This window comes from Canis lupus, chromosome 4, assembly GCF_011100685.1.
Source record: "Canis lupus familiaris isolate Mischka breed German Shepherd chromosome 4, alternate assembly UU_Cfam_GSD_1.0, whole genome shotgun sequence".
Taxonomy (NCBI): domain Eukaryota; kingdom Metazoa; phylum Chordata; class Mammalia; order Carnivora; family Canidae; genus Canis; species Canis lupus.
In genome coordinates, this window is record NC_049225.1 from 41,256,300 (window position 1) to 41,265,763 (window position 9,464).

The 9,464-nt window shown below is 51.8% G+C and overlaps 1 pseudogene; it reads right to left on the reverse strand.

Annotated features, from left to right (window-relative positions):
- Positions 1 to 5,886: 5,886 nt before the first annotated feature.
- LOC119871718 lies at positions 5,887 to 5,978 on the reverse strand (annotated as a pseudogene).
- Positions 5,979 to 9,464: the final 3,486 nt, after the last annotated feature.

Below are 9,464 nucleotides of genomic sequence, written 5' to 3' on the forward strand. Positions count from 1 at the left end.
TCCCTACCAGGTCTAAATTTTTAAGAAAAACTGAAAATCCGGGTTATGTGAAGATCCCATTGATAAAGAGTTGGTGACTTTATTGGGGGGAAGGGGAGACTTTTTAAAGTCAATCACTGGAGCACCAGTTTGCCATTCCTAAACCAACATGATTTTAAGCATTTCTAGTAGTGACCTCGAAACATCTTTAGTTTGACAACTGATCACTTTGGGAAATAGAAGAGATTCCAGAGCAAAGGGACAGATTAAATTATCTACCTTGTGACAAAGTGACCAGCACATAGAATGACTGAATGCATGTTTCTTCAGGAAAAATGACCAAACAAGGGAGGGGTTTGAAAAGGCAAGAGGAGAGGGAAGGAGCCAAGAGCCAGCAGCCGCTGTCTTCCATCACATTGTGTTCAGACCAGCTGCCTGCTTTTGTGCTGAGTTCACCTTATAGCAAGGCCTGGCTTGAGGCCTGGGATCGACTCGGTCTTCCAATTGGGGGAAATTCTGGAACCTCCAAGCTCCTGCTTGTTTGTTGCTTGAAGCTGGGTCTGAGACCTCATGGACTCTCAGACTTCTGTGGGATGACTGCATACATGGCTATCTTCATGTGCTTACCTGCCCAAAGACGAGGTGATGGTCCCCACACCCAAATGCACTGAAATCCCAATCCAGTGTTAAAAAATGTATATAGGTTGTGTGGAGCCACACGAAGGAATTATAGTGCAGGTCTTCAGTAACTTTTTTCATATGCACGTGTGGAGAACTGGACAGCAGTTGCCTTCAACTTTGTGGCTTTTTACTCATCCTGTCTCCAGGTATTGCTGAATTGTATTTTTCACAATAGATATGTTGTTGGACTGGCCTGGCAGAACCTATGAGTGACAAGACCAGAGACTTAATCTGTAGTGGGACATGCCCGAGGAACAGCCTAGAGCTGGTGTTCTGGTGAGATCTCACTGAGTACAACTTAAGCTCCTTGCACCCTTTACCACCATCTTTGGATCCAACGGACCTTTCCGTGCTTTCGGGCTGTGTTTTACTTCCAAATACCCTGAAGCTCTGGGGGTTGAGAAGGAAAGCTCTTAGAACGTTGCAGACTTTGGAACTTGGTATCACATCCAGAGATATCCTATGAGGGTCACTGGTCTACTGGGTGGCAGAGAGGAAAAGAGGATGAGCTTTGGGACCATTAGACCTAGCTTGAGGTTGGAGCTCTGCCACCTAACTGGCAGCAGCCCCAGGAACAAGGACATTCTCTGCCCTGAACCTGAGCTTCCTTTAGGAAGTGAGTGGAGACAGTATTTTAAAATCACTGTAAAAATTAAATGACAAAACCTAAAATGCCTTGTCTAAATCTAAACTTAAATCTACTCAAAGCACTGTGCCAACCAGTACCTAACACACCTTCAATGCCAGCCATTTTTGGTAGCTTCCACTGTGGCTTTTTTTTTTTTTTTTTTTTTAAGATTTTTAAAGAATTTATTTGTGAGAGGCAGATACATAGGTAGAGGGAGAAGCAGGCTCCCTGCCTGATGCGGGACTTGATCCCAGGACCCTGGGATCATGCCCTGAGCCAAAGGTAGATGCTCAACTACTGAGGCACCCAGGCGTCCCTCTACTGTGGTTTTTAAGCAAATGGAACAGAATGTCCAGAGCAGAGAAAGGCATGATAAGGGTTAGGGCTCAGGATGGTATGAGATGAGATAGGAATCAAACTTGCTTAGACAGCTTGAGGCCTGTCTGGACCCTCCTCCCCTTTTTTAAGATTTTATTTACTTATTTATTCATGAGAGACACACAGAGAGACAGAGACATAGGCAGAGGGAGAAGCAGGTTCCCCGCGGGGAGCCTGATGCAGGACCTGATCCACTATGCTCAGCGAATTGTAGTGTCTCCAAAGTGGACAGGCAAGAATTTCACATCCTCACTGTGCATGTGTGCATGTGTGTGGGCAGTAGGGCGGGTAGAGGGGTGGGCAATGCAGGGAAGAGGGTAAGTCAATGCCAACAACAGCAACAACAAGAATAAACATAACCACCGACTAGTGAGTTGCCAGGCCTGTTTGGAGAACTTACACATACTGTAATCCTCACAAAAGCCCTGTGTGGCCTGTGTTAGTACCACTTGATAGCTGAGGAAACTGAGGCCCAGGGCTGTCTTGCTCTTGAGCAGCTGGGCTTAGCCTTGATTCCAGTCTTTTTTTTTTTTTTTTTTTAAGATTTTATTTATTCATGAGAGACACACAGAGGGAGAAGCAGGCTCGACGCAGGGAGCCTGATGTGGGACTTGATCCCGGGACCTCCAGGATCATGCCCTGGGCCGAAGGCAGGTGCCAAACCACTGAGCCACTCAGGGATCCCCGATTCCAGTCTGTCTTGGCTGTCACTGCAGACCCCTTCCCATGTTGCCCTCGCTTTTCCCTCTCCATGCCGCAGGGGCACTGTGACCAGCAGAGCCTCCCCAAGGAGCCAGGCCTCCTATCGAGCAGTCCCCCTGCATTAACAGGCCCTCTGCACATCTTTTTTCCTTCCCGTTAGTGTCTCTGGCATACATTCTTTGGTCATTAATAAACATGTGTGAATGCCCTCAACAACGCACAAAGTTTGGTGGGGTGCGGCCAGGCCGGTGGGCCATGCTGAGCACTGGGGGCTCTATCCTGGCAGCGGTGGGCAGCCACGGATAGGTTGGAAGCTGGGGCTGACCGGTTAGAAGGCTGGTGTCCTGACTGAGAGGAATGCAGAGGTCTGGAATAAGGAGAGCCCTGAGGAGGTGAGAGAGGGCGGTTTTGTTTTTTTTTTGTGTGTGTGTATTTTTTATTGACGTTCAATTTGCCAACATATAGCATAACACCCAGTGCTCATCTGGTCAAGAGGGCAGTTTTGGAGGTGGTTGAGGGAGTAGGAGGCGCCGGCCAGGGCAGCCACTGTTGGTGTGTGTCTCCTATGAGCCACTAGGTGGGGTTGTAGGGAAAGGAGCCCTGTCCCTGCTCTCAGGAAGCTTCCAGTCCAGAAGAAAGAGACCATACGCTGTGAGCGCTGCGGTGCCCACACAGCCCTGAAAGGGCCAGATAGATCCTGATGGTGATAAGTGCCCTGAAGAGGTCACGCCTGGCAGCCAGTGCAGCGGACTGCGGGACATCTGAGCCAGGCTCTCAGTGATAAGCTGGATCCAGCGGGGAGGAATGTTCCAGGTTGGGGGACCACAGATGCAAAGGCCATGAGGTGGGTCTGCCCAGCCTGAACAAACGAGCAGGAGGGGCGCTTGGTCTCCCAGGTAAGGGAAGGAGGGCTCGAGGAGAAGGGTGACACGTTTGGATTTGGACATTGCAGGTGCCTGGGAGATAGACAAGTGAAGCCGACTCGGGCTGTCTGGAGGGAAGAGAGAGATGGCTCTCGAAGAAGAGCTCAAACACTGAGCCAGGAAGATGGCAGCCTTTAGGATGAGGGCACGGGAGGACACGCCAGCGACAGGGATGGAGAAGGAAGAGCTGGAAAGGGAGGGGCGTGATAACCAGCCGTCTTGGCAAGGCGGGTGGACGCTCCCAGAACTCGGAAGACCTCCCTCCCTGAGCAGTTGCTTCCGGGCTGCGCAGGCCCACAGGGAACAAGGCCTGTCCCCCCACCAGGCCGCAGGCAGGACACCTCATCCTGCTTCCCCCTCCCTCAGCGCAGCGCAGCGCCCCTTTCTCCTGATGGCCGGCGCCTGCGGCAAACAGCAAACCGCCCGGGCCGGGCCCTTTGCCTCTCTTGTCCTTGGGACTGTTCCCTGCAAGCCCATCTGCACAAACAGACGGGGGCCAGGTCTGCGCCTCAGGAATGAGGAGATAAAAGGGACCATCGGGGCTTTTTCCACCAAAGGCGAAAGCATTTTATAGAACGGGCTGCGAGTTTTTGTTTCAGGAAATTTCATCATGTCTCCAAGAAGGGGAGGGGAAAATGAGAGAGGGAGAGGGTTGTGGTAGTGGGGTTGGGGTGGGAGAGAAGTTAATTGGCCTCAGATTTTCTCACTCCCTTTTCATGTTGGTAACACGAGGCGGCCCAGGTCAGCCTCAGGTCAGCGACGTTTGGGCTCTTTAGTGCCCCTCTGTGAATACCTCATTTCTGTAATAGTTTTTCCTTTAAAAACAGCTCTGCCTTCTTTGGCAGATGGTGACATTCCATTAGCATATGGAATATTTTTCAAAACACATCCGAAAGCATGTCTCTTACGGAGGAGACTGGGCAAAAGCAAATGAATGTTTGAAAAGTATGTTGGGAGCAACTCAACATTTAACAGAAGGCTCTCCCTCCACCGCCCCCACCCTACCCCTCCCCACCATGGCTCCTGGATTGTGACTGTAACCAACAAGAGGAGTGGATTTTCCCCCAAAGCTAGTCTGTTGGCTGTACCATGACCATCACAATACATAGAGGGTAGCCAGAGACAGCCTGAACCCAAGAGAATAAAGAGCACGTTTCTTGGACTGGAATGGACATCAGCAAGCCTTTGTGGATGTGGCATTGGGGGTAATGATGGATGCTTCTTGTTCACTGAATACCTATTGTGTGCTAGGTGCCATGTGTGGCATGCATTGTTGTCTTTCCTGCTGAAATCTATCTACCACAGCATGAGCAGAGCCATCCCTTGAACGCATGACTCAGATCATGTCACTGCCCTGCTCAACACACTCCAGCGGCTGGCCATTATACTTGGTTAGAATCAAGTTCAAACTCCTTGTTATGACCTGCAGCAATCCAGCGCCTGCCTGCCCCTCTAATCACACTTCACTTTGTCACTCCCACTCCAGTTATGAGGCTTTTGTTCCATTCCTTATTTCTGCCTCAGGGGCCTTTGCATGTGCTGTTCCCTCTGCTCAGCATGCATTTCTTCTGTTATTTATTATGGCTGCTTCCTCATCATTCAGATCTCAGCTCAAATACCCTCTTCTCCAAGGAGACTGCTTCGACCAGGTCATCTAAATTATCCTCTATTGCATCTTGTGTTATATTTACTCTATAGTCCTTACCATTTTATTGCTTTGCTTACGTGTATTTATTCGACACATATTTAGTGAAGGCCTACTATGTGCCAGGTCCTGAGGGAGGCATGACAAAACTAATGTCCCTGCTCCCAGAAAGCCTACAGTATGACATGGGAAGGCAGATGATAAACAAATTATATATTTTCTGACATCCTCTATCAGAAATGTAAACTTCCTGAAGACAGGGACCTTGTTTGTCTTCTTCAGAAGCCATTTTGGGGCATGGTATCCACAGAGCCTATGGAATCATAGTTAACATGAAGAACAGGACCCCATTTTGTAAACAATGGTATTGAGGATAGAACTGGAAGTGGCTATCAAAATGGCACAGCAAGAATCTGAATCCAGTTCTGTCTGATTCTGAAGCAGGAGCTTTGAGAAGAGGCCTCTTGGAGGGTGTTTTTCCTACTGCTTCCTTCTCCCAGCCCAATGTCTGGGTCCTCCCTGTCTCCCCACATCCATCTGACCTATCCCATGACTGCGCCTTCAGCTCCTCGCTCTCTGTGTCACTTTGGACAATGTCCTTCAACTCGCTGAGCCCGTTTCCTCTTCAAAGTGAGCACTTAAACCACAATAGATTCGCCAAAGCTTCAGAGATTCTATTATCTTGGATTCTATAACAATTTGTAAACTGGGTTCTGTAACTGGGTAGAAGAACAGTTTGTAATAACGGTTTGAAAAGTAATTTTGATTTCTGCATCTCTAGCTGAATGGTAATGTCAAGGTCCAACACGGTCTCAGTGGCTACCTCTTCTCAGACTATTATATCTATATCTCTACTCTGCTCACTCTGTTGATCCAGGGATAGAAGTCCATTTCACACTTGCCTGGGCAAAGGAGGGCATTTATTGGCTCATATTACACATGAGCCCAGGAATGGGTTAGCTTTAGGCATAGGTCTGGGATCATCAGCCCTTGGTAAGAACAGATATTACACTTGATCTTAGCCAAAAGGCCGAGAAGCGATAGGGATCATCAGCCCTTGGGTCTCACGCTGTCTACCTCTGTCCCACTCTCCTGTCTCATGGTCTCATTTGAAGACAAGCTGTCTCCACACATGGTGACCAGGTGGCTGCTAGCAACCCTAGGAGCACATCCTATCCTCTGAGTATCTCTGGTGGAATAAGCTCTCTCCTCCTGGCAGTCCAGAGTTCTGGACGTAAGACTCCTTGGCTCAGCTTGGGTCATGAGCCCACTCTGCAACCCATCACTGTGGTCAACAGAATGGGATGCTCTGATTGGCCAGGCCTGGGTTACATAGCCACCCTGAAGCTGGGGGCTGGGGGCCCACCCACACAAACCATGCATACTGAGAAGAGAAGGGAGGCAGATCCCAAAGGAAGATCAGGGTGTTGAGTTCCAAAAAGAATGGGGAATGGAGACTGGGCAGATAAAACCCAGAGTTTGATGCTCCTGCCATTAGGTGTACCTTTTCCCCATGGGAAGTGACTAATTTTGCATGTTCTTCGAGGCTCAGCTCAAATGTGACCTCCTGCCCAATCCACAAAGCAGGAACTAAATCCTCCATGTCCAAACTCTTTTCATGCCTTACCACTCTCTCCTTTAATGTGCACATCTGAGGACCTGCCGGTGGAGAGGGTAAAGAGTCTGCCTTTGGGGCAGCAGGTTTGGGTTCACATCTCATCTCTGCACTTCATTGATCAGGTGACCAAGGACTAGGCATTTCTTTGTAATTATTCCTCCCTCCAGGACCTGCTTGGGGCATTAAGTGAGCTGAAGGCAGTCCAGTCTGGGTTCACAGAGGGCTTTTGATTTCCTTCATGCCATGATCCACCTTTTGTCATCTCTGTGTCGCCAGCCCTGATCACAGGCACTGATGAATATGTGTTGAATGAACAGATCCACAATGTGATTCCAGAGCTGTCAAGGTACCCTAGAGTCTCCCTTTTAACAGCATTCAGATTCCAAAGTGAGCACTTCGGGTGGAAAACCACAGAGTTAGAGAGTCTTGAAAACTCTTCAGATACGAATTCAGTACACGTGGTGTGTGCTGTATGACCCAGTGCAGTAATTCTCACACACCTTTAGAGTTTGGGAACCACCAGGCTGGTCAGGGAAGACAAGAGAAAAGTCTGAATGCAGAGAATCATGCAAATGATCTTGCTCTTAAAAGAACTATCAGGAGGGATAGAGAGTTAAGAGGGAAAAAGAGGAGAAAATGGTAAATTCTGAATTTCAAATTGCCTGCGAGGTTCACTCCATTCTGGCTTCATATGCAGCCTTATTTGATAACTTTAATATGTGTCAAGAGACTTGTTTGTTTTGGGGAGAACAAATGTGACCATATATGTAAGTGCACCGAGGACAGTGTGTAGCACGAAGTGGGGGCTCAGTGAATGTGGTGGATCAGACCCAAGTCTTGCTCGGTGGTCTGACATACAACGATTCCCTGGGTTGCTGCGGAGGAGGTCTCGGCCGCCTGCATCTCCCACTGGCGGGTGCACCACACTGGCTCTCACGCTCTCCTTGAGACATTGGTCACTGACACGTAGGTCCCAAAGCCTGGGGTGAGATTCAGGCGGCATGTGACCTAGTTCTGCTGCCGCTGTCACCTCCATGACCCTTTGGCCGGGGAGCAGAATTCAGGCAAGTGAAGCCGACCAACCAAGTGGTCTTGGTTAGCAGAATAGAATTTTCAGGACAAGTACGCAACCTCGACCGCCCCGCCACCCGCCCTGCCCCACTCTCACAGCCGCGCGGCCCTGGAGGCCGGGGCACTGAGGCGCTGCTGTTCCAGGAACGAGGATTTAGATGGTGTTTTTGCAATGCCTCCCACGGGGGTTCCGGGTCAGCCGCGGGAAACCTGACTGCGGAGTCGGCCTCGGCAGGAAAGGACGCCTCACGTCCACACGGCCCTCCCGCCACCGCGTGCTTGGAGGCGCTCCCAGCCGGCCCGGGGACACGGTGGGCGCGGCGGCAGCTCTCCCGCCACCTCGGCGCGCGAGGGCGAGGGGACGGGGCGATGAGGGAGAGGGAGACCGGGAGACGGGGCACGAGCAGGGCGAGGAGGAGAGCGAGCGGGCTAGGGCGCGTGGGAGGAGGCGTGACCGATGGCGAGCTGCGGGACGAGGGACGACGCGAGGGTTCTACGAGGGGCACGGGACAAGTGGCGGCGAGGGCAGAGCGAAGAATCGAGGGCAGCAGGGCGGTCCGCGGGTCGAGGGCAAGGGCGAGGGCCCGAGGGCGAGCGCGGGCGCGGGCGCGGGCGAGGGCGCGGGCGCGGGCGAGGGCGAGGGCGAGGGCGCGGGCGAGGGCGCGGGCGCGGGCGAGGGCGAGGGCGAGGGCGCGGGCGAGGGCGAGGGCGCGGGCGAGGGCGAGGGCGAGCCGAGGCACAGGGGCTGCCGGGCTCCCCGCGCGCACCCGCCGCTCAGGGCCGCTCAGGGCCGGGACTCCGGCTAGCTCCGCGTGCCAGTGTCCGGAGGCCCGGGATCCAGCGGGTTCTTGCCGCCAGAGCCTTCGCGGCAGTCCACGAATCTTCTCGCCACGGCGCCAGCGTCAGCTCCTGTTTCTCGTGCACTTTCCTTCCGCCACCAACCTGCCGCCTCCGCGCCGCCCGGCGGAAGCCCGGGGCGACGGGGCGCCCTCGGCTCAATTACTTGAAGCTACTGGGCGGAGCCTTCTGTTCCGGCCTCCTCATAGGTCACCAGCCAGCCAATGGTCGGGCTGCCCTTGAGTCAGGTGCCCATCTTTCACCCAATCCGTGGCTAGCCTTTGTTCGAGCGCCGCGGGAAGAGCGCGCCTTGGGTGGAGGGTTCCCCTTAGGAGGATGCTTAGGGGCAGCTGACGCTGCGGCCCGCTGCTCCCCTCTCGCCCCTCGTGACCCCCCTGCCCACGTCTTTGATAAACGTTGACAGGGTCAGTATGACTGACGGGTAATGTAGGAATTGCATACTCCTGAAAGGACTTGGAGGCTTAAGAATCAAGGGGCAAATGCCCCCTTTCACCGCCTGAGAAGGCTCTGCAGGAAGGCTGGCATTCACAGAGCAATACCGTGCCTTCTGCAGCAGTTTCTCCAAATCCTATCCATCACTGCAGTATCTAGTGGAGTGTGACTTTTTTCCCCCCCACAATCCCAGGATCTAGCTTGGCCGGCCCTCCGGAGACCTTGGGAGCAGCTATAAAAATGTAGGGATGCTCTAATGAAATTAGGATGAGCCATAATGAGACTTTTAAGGCAGAGTTCTCTGGCGAAAGGGCCTTAGTCTATTGCCACCATTGCTTGGTTTCGCTGGATCAGCTTTTACATCTAATAGCCTGTATTTCATTTTCTCTGTAGTTCCCTTGAAATGCTTCCCAATGTGTGTCCTCTGGGGTGATAGTTCTGTGGTATTTCAAGTAAGTATTATAAATGAAAAAGGATTATGTGATCTAGTTTGAAAAATATGGAGTTAAGGAAAGTCAAACTTTTTTTTTTAAGCTGTAGGACTTATCA